This window comes from Puma concolor, chromosome F2, assembly GCF_028749965.1.
Source record: "Puma concolor isolate L17-30 chromosome F2, mPumCon1.1.hap2, whole genome shotgun sequence".
In the NCBI taxonomy this organism is placed as follows: domain Eukaryota; kingdom Metazoa; phylum Chordata; class Mammalia; order Carnivora; family Felidae; genus Puma; species Puma concolor.
Window position 1 is genome coordinate 76,915,147 of NC_141684.1, and position 9,931 is coordinate 76,925,077.

General features: G+C 42.6%; 1 pseudogene across 1 annotated transcript; it reads right to left on the reverse strand.

The window, feature by feature from the left end:
* Positions 1–231: 231 nt before the first annotated feature.
* LOC147572124 (lipoxygenase homology domain-containing protein 1-like) lies at positions 232–5,635 on the reverse strand (annotated as a pseudogene). Its single transcript, XR_015247005.1, has 3 exons — positions 5,159–5,635; positions 4,320–4,469; positions 232–801 (listed from the first exon to the last, which is right to left on the reverse strand). The product of XR_015247005.1 is annotated as a lipoxygenase homology domain-containing protein 1-like (transcript).
* Between the last annotated feature and the right edge of the window lie 4,296 nt (positions 5,636–9,931).

The window sequence follows — 9,931 nt, forward strand, 5'->3', positions numbered from 1 at the left end:
AGTGGGCGGGGATGAGACCGATGGTACTTAAGGATACAAACTTGCAGGGGGCAGTAAGCAAGCCACAGAGACCTAATGCACAGTGTGATGAATACAGACAAAATTGTACGGTAATGCTGTGACATAATCAACATTGTTCCAAAGGCAATCATAGTACAATATACAAAAGTATCAAAATATCACATTGTATACCTTAAATTTACACAATGTTACATGTCATGAGGCTCAAGGGAAAGCCTGTTATCTAGACTTTAATCTTTGTCTTTCACAGGTTCAATTCCAAGAGTTCTTGCCACAATTCTTGCTAAGTTCCCTTATGAAATTGGTATAACACTACAATTTTAAGTAATGGAAGTAAAGTAAAGCCAACATTTAAACAAACATTCCCATGATGGAGGTAAAAATTTCCAGGATTAAACTTTTGATCCTCGTGTGATATATAGAGCACACCGAAATAGTGAGAAACGACGATAAGATTTCTTTGCGATGCTTAGCGATAGGTCATTCAAACAATCAATGAGTAAAGATGATGTGGAATACTGGGTAAGCGACACAAACCCCCGCACCTGAACGCACACCGGCTCACGCACACACAGCATTACCCACATCGCAGCACACTCTTTGAGGTACCAGAGGGACCAGCACTACCTTTCACAGGTGAAGACAGGCTCGGGTGCGGCACCAGGCTCTCTGGCCATGACCTTGTCACAACACCAGTACTGGGATTTGTCACTGGCCTCACAGCGCAGCACCTTCTGAAGTTTGCCGAGAGACACTGCTTTCCACTTGCCACGTATCGATCTGGTGCAGGAGGCAGAGAAAAGCCCCACGGAAATAACGTGAGTCCCCACACGGCAAATGCAGGCAGTAAGAGGCCGAGGACGGCCAGCAGCAGCCCGCTACTTTAGAAGAGATAATGTTACCACAGTTAGCATCAAAAGGGGAAAGAAGGAAAGAAGATAAGCAAGTTACTTTTATCTACGAAAATAAAATTCTGTGTTTTTTTTTCTCTTCTGCAGTTTTATTTTACCCATTTGTGGTAGTTTCTAATGTAAGACATAAACCCTTCTACAAAGGCTTCTGGTTTGTGGCTTTTCTCTTACTCAGATTCCTGCTCCTGTGACACAGTTTAGTAGGTGGTCAGATTGAAAACCATGAGCCCTAATATGTAAAACCAGTTTTGTTTCCATGAATGTTGATATATTTGGAGACATGTAGAAACAAATTTTCCCTTTCCTTCCTTCCTTCCTTCCTTCCTTCCTTCCTTCCTTCCTCCCTCCCTCCCTCCCTTCCTTCCCTCCTTCCTTCCTCCTTTCCTCTTTCTTCCTTCCTTCCTCCGTCCCTCCCTTCCTTCTCTCCTTCCTTCCTTTATCCCTCCCTCCCTCCCTCCTTCCTTCCCTCCCTCCTTCCTTTCTTCCATGCTTCAACACATCCTCTCCTGTACTTTCCTCTGTAAATAATATATAGAGCACATTCTTGGGCTTGTTGTGGAAGGGCATCCTGGAATCTTCATTCCTAAACAGAGTCACTTTGTCATGTCAAACACTCACTAACGTTTCTAGAGAGCGGTAGGACCTAAAGGACGCGCTATTCTGGTTGGAATCAAAAGAACTCCTTCACACATTACTTCTTCATAGATTCTTGTTGAGAAAAACCACCTAAAATTACCTGAGGAAAGGATCATGAATTTAATCAAGTCTGCAATGATCCCAGAAATGACAGCTGACTACTAGCCACTGTTACCCTACTTTGTGGTAAAAATACAAATCCCGTAATGCTTTGTGTTTCCTATAGGGTTACGCGGTCTTACCAGCTGCCACACTGTTACCAGTTTGAATTTCAGTGTTATATTTGAAGACCTACTGCTGTTAACTCTTGATGCCGTATTTGTTATTAATGGAAATCTTTAGGCCAAACTCACAACATTACTAGTCCAGGGGTGTTTCTGTAAACCAGACTACGACTGTGCGTGTTCTCAGGTGTGCCTGGACAGCCTTCTTGTGCTTCAGTCCCCAGTGAGCCTTTACAAGGGACATTTCACAATACACACCACCGGTTGCAGGAGATGTGCTTGAAGCCCCACCCACTGTCCTCTAGGTCCCTTTCTGGTCCCCTGCTGCTTTGGCACATAACTCAGGCATGCTGACAGCTTTCTTCCTCAACCCCCTGTCTCACTGCCTCTTTGCCTGAGGGCTTCCCCCTTGTGGGACAGGCTTGAGGGCTGTCCTGCAGAGTTTCTCAAGGTCCCCAGCAAGAAGGAATTCTAGGTCATTAATGTCCCCACCTTGACTTTTCTCTCTTTCCAGCCTCATTTTGTCTACTCCTTCATTCCAAAGGTACTCACTGTGACTGTCCCCCAAATAAATCCCCTGCATGTCCTTGTGTTATGGTCTGCTTTGGAGCAAACCCAAACTATAATACATCAAGGTCCAGAGGGATTGCCTGACTCGGCTTTCTGGTTACTTCTTGTCTCTTAAACTAACTTTGGTTCTGAAGGTAGAATTAAATTAGGTCTGTTACATATGTTGCTGTCTCTTGGTTATCCACTGGACCCTCTGCAGAGAAGATGACAATACCAGCACCATCAGTGGCTAAAGATGTGAGCTGTGGCTCACGTAAAACCACTCTGGTAATAAACCAGAAGACTGTTGTCACAGCTTCTGAACTGCAAAACTCTTGACATCATTTGGCATTCCCCATTCCACTCCCTTCATTGAGGAAAACAACAGAAAAATATGAAATCTAAAATGAGCCAGGGAAGAAAAATACTTTCGTATCTCTGATGCTGAACTTCAAAACATACCACTAAACCCCCATTTCCCCCCTGAAGTACACACTGGTGGCAATTGTACCTCCTGTCTGCTTTTAATCTCATCCATAATGCGCCCTTCCCATTCTCTCGTAAATGCTACATACAGTGATGGACTGAAGATCCATCGTGAAGACGGCTTGTGAAATCAGCGCACGCAGCCCGACGTGACGCAGCACACAGAGAGACCGACTAGCTGGCACCCAGGAGAGATGGGCTTCACCATCGCCAAGTGATGTTGATCACAAAAGGGGAGGGTGGAACAGTCTAGGGCTGATGGGAAGCTAGGAGGATCCTGTAGGGGTAACTGCACTGATCACTCGGTGTAACAATAACCTCACGCTATCTAAAACTTTGTTTCTGCTTTTCTCCTCAAAGTTAATTCTCTTGTGGTGGCAGAAATCAGGCACAATTTTGTTCACTCCCTTCTCCAAAGCGGATCCAGCTTTCGTCTGCATTCTGATGGAAGTGTCTCCGTAATCTGCAGTGACAACAGAAGGCTTAGGTGATCTTTAAGATCTCTGATGTTTCGAGATAATTCATGAACTTCAACTACAAAAAAGTGTGAGAAATAGCACTCTCAAACTGGTCTGGGAGTCTTTTTTTTTTTTTTTTTTTTAAATACATCCTAGGGTGACATAGTCCCTATTTTTAGTTTCAGACCCCAAGTAGTACTTTCTTTCTATATACAACAAAATAACATTAAAAATTAACTGGGTTGATTACATATCTTATTGCCCCCTCCTCAAACATCTAATATACAAAAAGACTCATGCTTATATATATATAGGACAAAAGGAAATAGTGAAGGGCTTAAAGTGTGAAAATAATACACTTGGTTCCATTCAAGATGTTTTGAAGAAAGGCTATTGTGTTATTATGTGAAATGTACTATAATGCCCCTTCTATGACCCGATCTTTTAGATTAAGGCTTTGTACTTTCGGTCCCAACAGGGCATGTTCATATATATTTTTCCCTGGTATTGTCTCATTTTTTTCCCTTATGCTATCACTAATTTTTTTTTTTTTTGAGAAAGAGTACGTGCACGCGCACGTGCGCGCGCGCGCGCACACACACACACACACACACACACACACACACACACACGAGTGGGGGAGGAGTCAAGGGAGAGGGAGAGAATCTTAAGCAGGCTCCACACTCAGCGTGGAGCCCAACACAGGATTCAATCTCATGACCTTGGGGTCATGACCTGAGCCAAAATCAATAATCGGACACTCAACTGACTGAGGCACCCAGGTGCCCAAACTATTACTAATTTTTAGTGTCATTTTCTTTGTTCTATTATTCATGGCTAGTAGAGTGTGTCCCGTTTTTCTTTCAAGATCTTCTAAAACAAAGCACATTGGGAAGTTGGTCAGGAAATCTTATGTCAACGATGTCCTACAATGAAAACTTGAAGGGTGTGAAGCACCTTTCAATTTTCAATTATAAATGTCCACCTTCAGGGAGCTTGCTAAAGTCATGGGAAAGTTACTTGTGTGGACTCACCTGTTCTCTTTGAAATTTTACTAGCATGTTAGATTTGTCCAGAAGTCTAAGCCCAGAGTCTGCCCTCTCCTCATAGACACAGGAAAACTTCAGACTCTGTCTCTGCTTGCTTCAATTGCCCAGTATGGACATCATCGTGGTATCTCACTACTGGCAAAGCAAAGGGAAGAGACACAAAAAGCAATCCATTACCTGTAAACTCGTACAAACAGAACCCAGATCCATGGGTCGGACCACAGTAAAAAACAGTATACGAGAATTCTTCTAATCTGGATTTTCTGCATCTGTTGAGAGATTTAAAAGCTTTTTTCAATTACTAACTTAAATTATGAATGGGCATTTTTATACCATGAACAAATGCCCAGAAGACAGAGAGAAATAAAAGATTTTTTTTAAGACTGTTCTACATATGACATAGGAGGACATTTCAGGAGGACTTATACATATGACATAGGAGGACTTAGTATTTTCGTGGCAAGGGTGACAATGTTATTGTACATGATGCTTGAAGTTTAAAATGATAAAAGTTTAAATGAGGAAATATATCAAAAATGACGTGATGGCCCCAGAGGAGGCCCAGACCTGACATTATATCTTTCTTAGAGCTTCAGTCCCTGTGACTATAGTTGGACCATAAGAACCTCTTTGAGATTCCATTTCATCCCAGATCCACCAGTGACCCATGCTATGATACAGAAAAACTCACTTCTCAATGGGTAAAACAACCCTCTGTTAGAACTAGAAACAATATTCTGTAACTAAATAGTTCAGAGAGAAACTCAAGCAACTCTAAAACAACTTGTGCATGCAATATATGCCACTCAGAATCAGTGACGCACATGGAAAAATAGCTTGTCCTTCTCTCACCACAGGAAGCTCACAGACAATCCCATCGGCTAGCATTCGAGACAACCACGCGTTTGCTGCAAAATCGAGGGTCTCCTTGCTCTTCACGTGTTGCATGGTCACCTGGATTTAGAAGAAACAACGACCAAATTGTGTGACTTCCAATTTCTCACAGAATTTCAAAGTGCACCCCAGGGATTGCTAAAATGTACTTCGCAGTCTCATGTTTGTTGTCGGCGGTAGTGGCTGTTGCTTATGATTTTCCAGCGACTATGCGAAGTGATTCATTTTAATTATCTCTTTTAACCATCACCAACTAGATTGGAGAAATACTTATAATTTTATAGGTAAGAAAATGGAGGCTCGGAGATTGGAAATGGGCTGTCTGATTCAAAGCTCTCAATTTCACTACAGCAGTTGCTAAAGAAGCGATCCAGGGGAGGGAAACTCCCAAAGAGATTCGGTGCTCGTTTTAGTCAGCGAAGCAGGCACACAGCAGAATTTTGAAAATTTCTAATGTCTCTTAAACGTACTTCAATAGGTGTAGGTTACGAATAGCCCTCAGCTGCTGCAGCCAAAGTGTCTCACTTCCCCGAGTGCAGGGAGTTGTCTCTGCCTCCTTGCCCAACGTACCCTCGGCAGGCTCCTCACTGGCTCTCGATTCTTTTGTTATTTCTAGTTATGAATGGGTATGTCTTTCACAAGACGGCTCCCTTCCCTTTGTTTTACCCTTCACATCTCAGCCAAGGACTGACGTCCAGAAGGAATGTCACAATCGCCTGCCTTTCCTCCGATCACATGGATGATGTGCCCCTCTCCGAGCTCACTGCCACAACCCACTGGCTGCCATTTTGGCTCCCCTCAAAACCTGCTTTTCAGCTGTTTCGGGAGAACGCAGTCTAAAACAGAAATCTGATCACTGTGTACACTGCTCCCAACTTCTTCAATCATCCTGCCTATAGCATAAAATCCAAAATCCTCAGCATCGTGAGCAGTTCATGATCAGGCCTTGCTGACCCTGAGAGAGACTTCTCCCTCACATACAAAATCCAGTCATACGAATAGGTTATGGTTCCACAACTGGCCCCATTCCTTCTCACCCCAGAGTTTCCACACACACTTGTATCTCTACATAGAACAGCTTTCATCTGGCTGAATCACCTGCTGAATTCACCTGCTGAATCTGCCCATCCTTCTTTACATGGCTCAGACATAACATCTTCTAAGAAGCCTTCTGTGAGCCCCTGGCCTGGGTTAAGCGACCCTACTGTGATGCATGGCAACCTACCCATTCATAACTATGATTTAGCACCTAATATTTGACTGACTTGATAGAAGGGACAATGTCCTACTCATCTTGGTTCTTCCACAAGCTCTCACAAGGCAGTCCTTGTTTTTTCAATGAATGATTAAATAACGAAGCGAAAATAGGTATTTTTCAACAAAAGTAATTAAAACTAAATCAGTTTTATTTAATGCCTGATTGTGGCTTTACTGCTCCAGGCAAGAGGCCATTCAAAGAACACTGGATTTCGAGAAAGAAAAACTGGGACCAAAGTCTAGATCTACCATTTTCCAACTGTTTGATCATGAGCAATTCACATAACCACTTTGAGTATCAGCTTTTTCATCCATGAAATAGTTTACATGGTTGTTGTGAAGATTAGATGAGATTATATGTAAAAAATGTGCAAAACTTTTTATAAACTGCACAAAAAACTCTTATTTACATTAGCCAAATTTATATATGAACCCACCAATAAATATAAAGGCAATTACTATAACACATACCACTAAATTTGGAAATGTCCCTCTCTCTGAACTATCTCATGCTTTATTTTTCTAGCAATTAGATGGAAAATCCAGGAATACTAAGAGATAAAGACCAGTCATAAAGAGTCACATGCTTTTTAACCCAAATCAGATACAATACTCAAAATTATTTTTGCCATCTGTCTGAAGTTTTCATTTTTATTTTTTTAAAATTTTTTAACGCTTATTTACTACTACTGAGAGTCAGAGAAACACAGAGCATGACCAGGGGAGAGGTAGAGAGAGGGGGGAAACACAGAATCTGAAGTAGGCTCCAGGCTCTGAGCTGTCAGCACAGAGCCCGACACGGGGCTCGAACTTACAAACTGTGAGATCGTGACCTGAGCCGAAGTCGGTCGCCTAATCAACTGAGCTACCCAGGCGCCCCATGTCTGAAGTTCTTAAAGTTCAGTTGCCCCAGTGGTCCTGAAACTCAGAGGCTGGGTTGCTGACTTGGCAATTAGACAGACAGGAGTGGTCGATGAATAAAAGAAGAGAAACCCACATCCCACAGCTGAGGCTCCATATTATAAGTCATCTTGTTGCTAAAGTCCTAGCAAATGAGAAATGATGTTTAATCTTTTTATCTCCCTTCCTTGATCCCCTTATCATATTTTTTCTTTACTGGGGGCAAAAAGAGATGTTACTTCCTAAACTACATAGAGGAAAATACTCCTCAAAAGAGCAAGCAAACACAATTCCTAAACAAAAAAAGAGCTGACCAAAGGGCACAAGGGAGTTTCCAGACTAGATAGATATGCTTGCGTGCAGACAACCTCAAGAAGTGGCACACGGGGGCGCCTGGGTGGCGCAGTCGGTTAAGCGTCCGATTTCAGCCAGGTCACGATCTCGCGGTCTGTGAGTTCGAGCCCCGCGTCGGGCTCTGGGCTGATGGCTCAGAGCCTGGAGCCTGTTTCCGATTCTGTGTCTCCCTCTCTCTCTGCCCCTCACCCGTTCATGCTCTGTCTCTCTCTGTCCCAAAAATAAGTAAACGTTGAAAAAAAAAAGAAGTGGCACACAGACCCTTGGCCTCCTCGCAGTGACATTTCTTAGAGTGATGCTCACAGCACTGCACTGGCCATGACTGGGAGTTTAACAACAACAACAACAAAAACGCCTCTACGATCAAGGAGAGTATATAGACTATCTGTGAAGTATAGACCAAAATATTTAAATAACACCAGATTACATTAAAGCATCATATCAATAAACACTTTTCTTTCAATAAACACTCATTAAAAGAAATTAAGTTCTATGGGGATGCAGGCTAATGTGAAGATTAGAATGAGAATAATTTCAGATGGAACCTAGTGGATGCTTCAGATAAATGAGGGTCATAAGCAGGCAAAAGGGAGTCTTCTGGATTCTGCATTTGAAGCCTTCCCCACGACAAGATCATTCTACCTCAAACTACAACAGGCTCTTCCTCTGCACTCAACTCTCTGTGGGACCGGCAAGAAGCCTCTGGTTTCTGAGGCTCTGGGACCATCCCTCATCCTTAGAAGTATACTGACTGTTGAGGGAGTCTTAATCATTTTACTTAATTGAGTGCAATCACGCTAACTCCACTGAAAAGCCTCCGGGTGAGGGTTCTGAATGAGTTTCATTTACCTTCAGAGTAGTGATGCCACAAAAATAACAAACAACAAATCTAAGTTAATTTGTTTTGTTTTGTTGGTTTTTTTAAATGTTTATTTTTTTGAAAGAGAGAGAGAATATGCATGGGGAGGGGAGACACAGATTCAAGTAGGCTCCAGGCTCTGAGCTGTCGGCCCAGAGCTCCACGCGGGGCTTGAACCCATGAACCATAAGATCATGACCTGAGCCAAAGTCCGATGCTGAACCGACTGAGCCGCCCAGGTGCTCCTGTTTTGTTTTGTTTTGTTTATACAACACAGAGATACGGCAGTGGTTCTCAACCAGGTGAGATTTTGTCCTCCCAGGGGACATGTGGCAGCATTTGGAGACATTTTTGGTTGTCACAATTGAGAGGATGCAACTGCTACCTAGTGGGCAACAGTAGTTGAACACTCTACAACGCGCAGGACGGACCCCACAACAAATCATCCAGCTCTAAATGTCAAAGTGCTAAGGTCAAAAATCCTGAGATAGAAAGACACCTAGTTGATAATAGATAATCCAATAATTGAACAGAATGATATAGGTAAAGAAAGAGAGACACATACATCTATGGATCTTATTGTGTTCATGTCTGTTTTTGTCACAATTGTTCTTGATTATTAAAGTAATAAAGTAATACAATATTTTTTAAATTATTGAAGTATTGAAGTGAGTAACAAATGCCAATTATTAAAGTAGAAAGGTCAAAATTCTTGCAAGATCACAAGGCATGAATTCAGTCACATCGCAGCTGATGGCAGGACACATGAAGGACATATGCCACGTGGGACAAACCCAAGCTTGGATCACAGGACCTCCATTTATGTCCTGGCCCTGCTACTTACTAGGTGGCTACACAGCCCCGGGTAGAAGCCCCACACGACCTGTGGTCTTCCTCATTTGCAAAACTGGAGTACTTCTATCTTGCCGGGTTGGAGACTGAGTGTTTTAGAGCCAGAGTGCTTTATGTAATAAAGTGAGATAAAATTACCTTGTAGAAAAGAGAAATAGAAAGTTATTTCCCACAGCAGAGTTTTCGCAAGTGTGGGTTACTATATCCAGGAATACTGAAACACACACTCATCCTGAACATCTGACTTGCCCAGGTGGCGGTAAGCGTCAGACCACTTCTTTTCAGATCCATGTGCTTAGCTATGTGATATTGGGAATGGTTTATTGTAGATTCAAAAACCTCAATATCCTCCATTGAGACAATAATATTATCTACACTGTTACGGTATAATCACTAAAAGTCTAAAAGTGATGATTGATACTCTTAGTGCTCAATAAATGCTTGGAGGTGGTCGTGGCACTAGGAGGAGGAGGACAAGGAT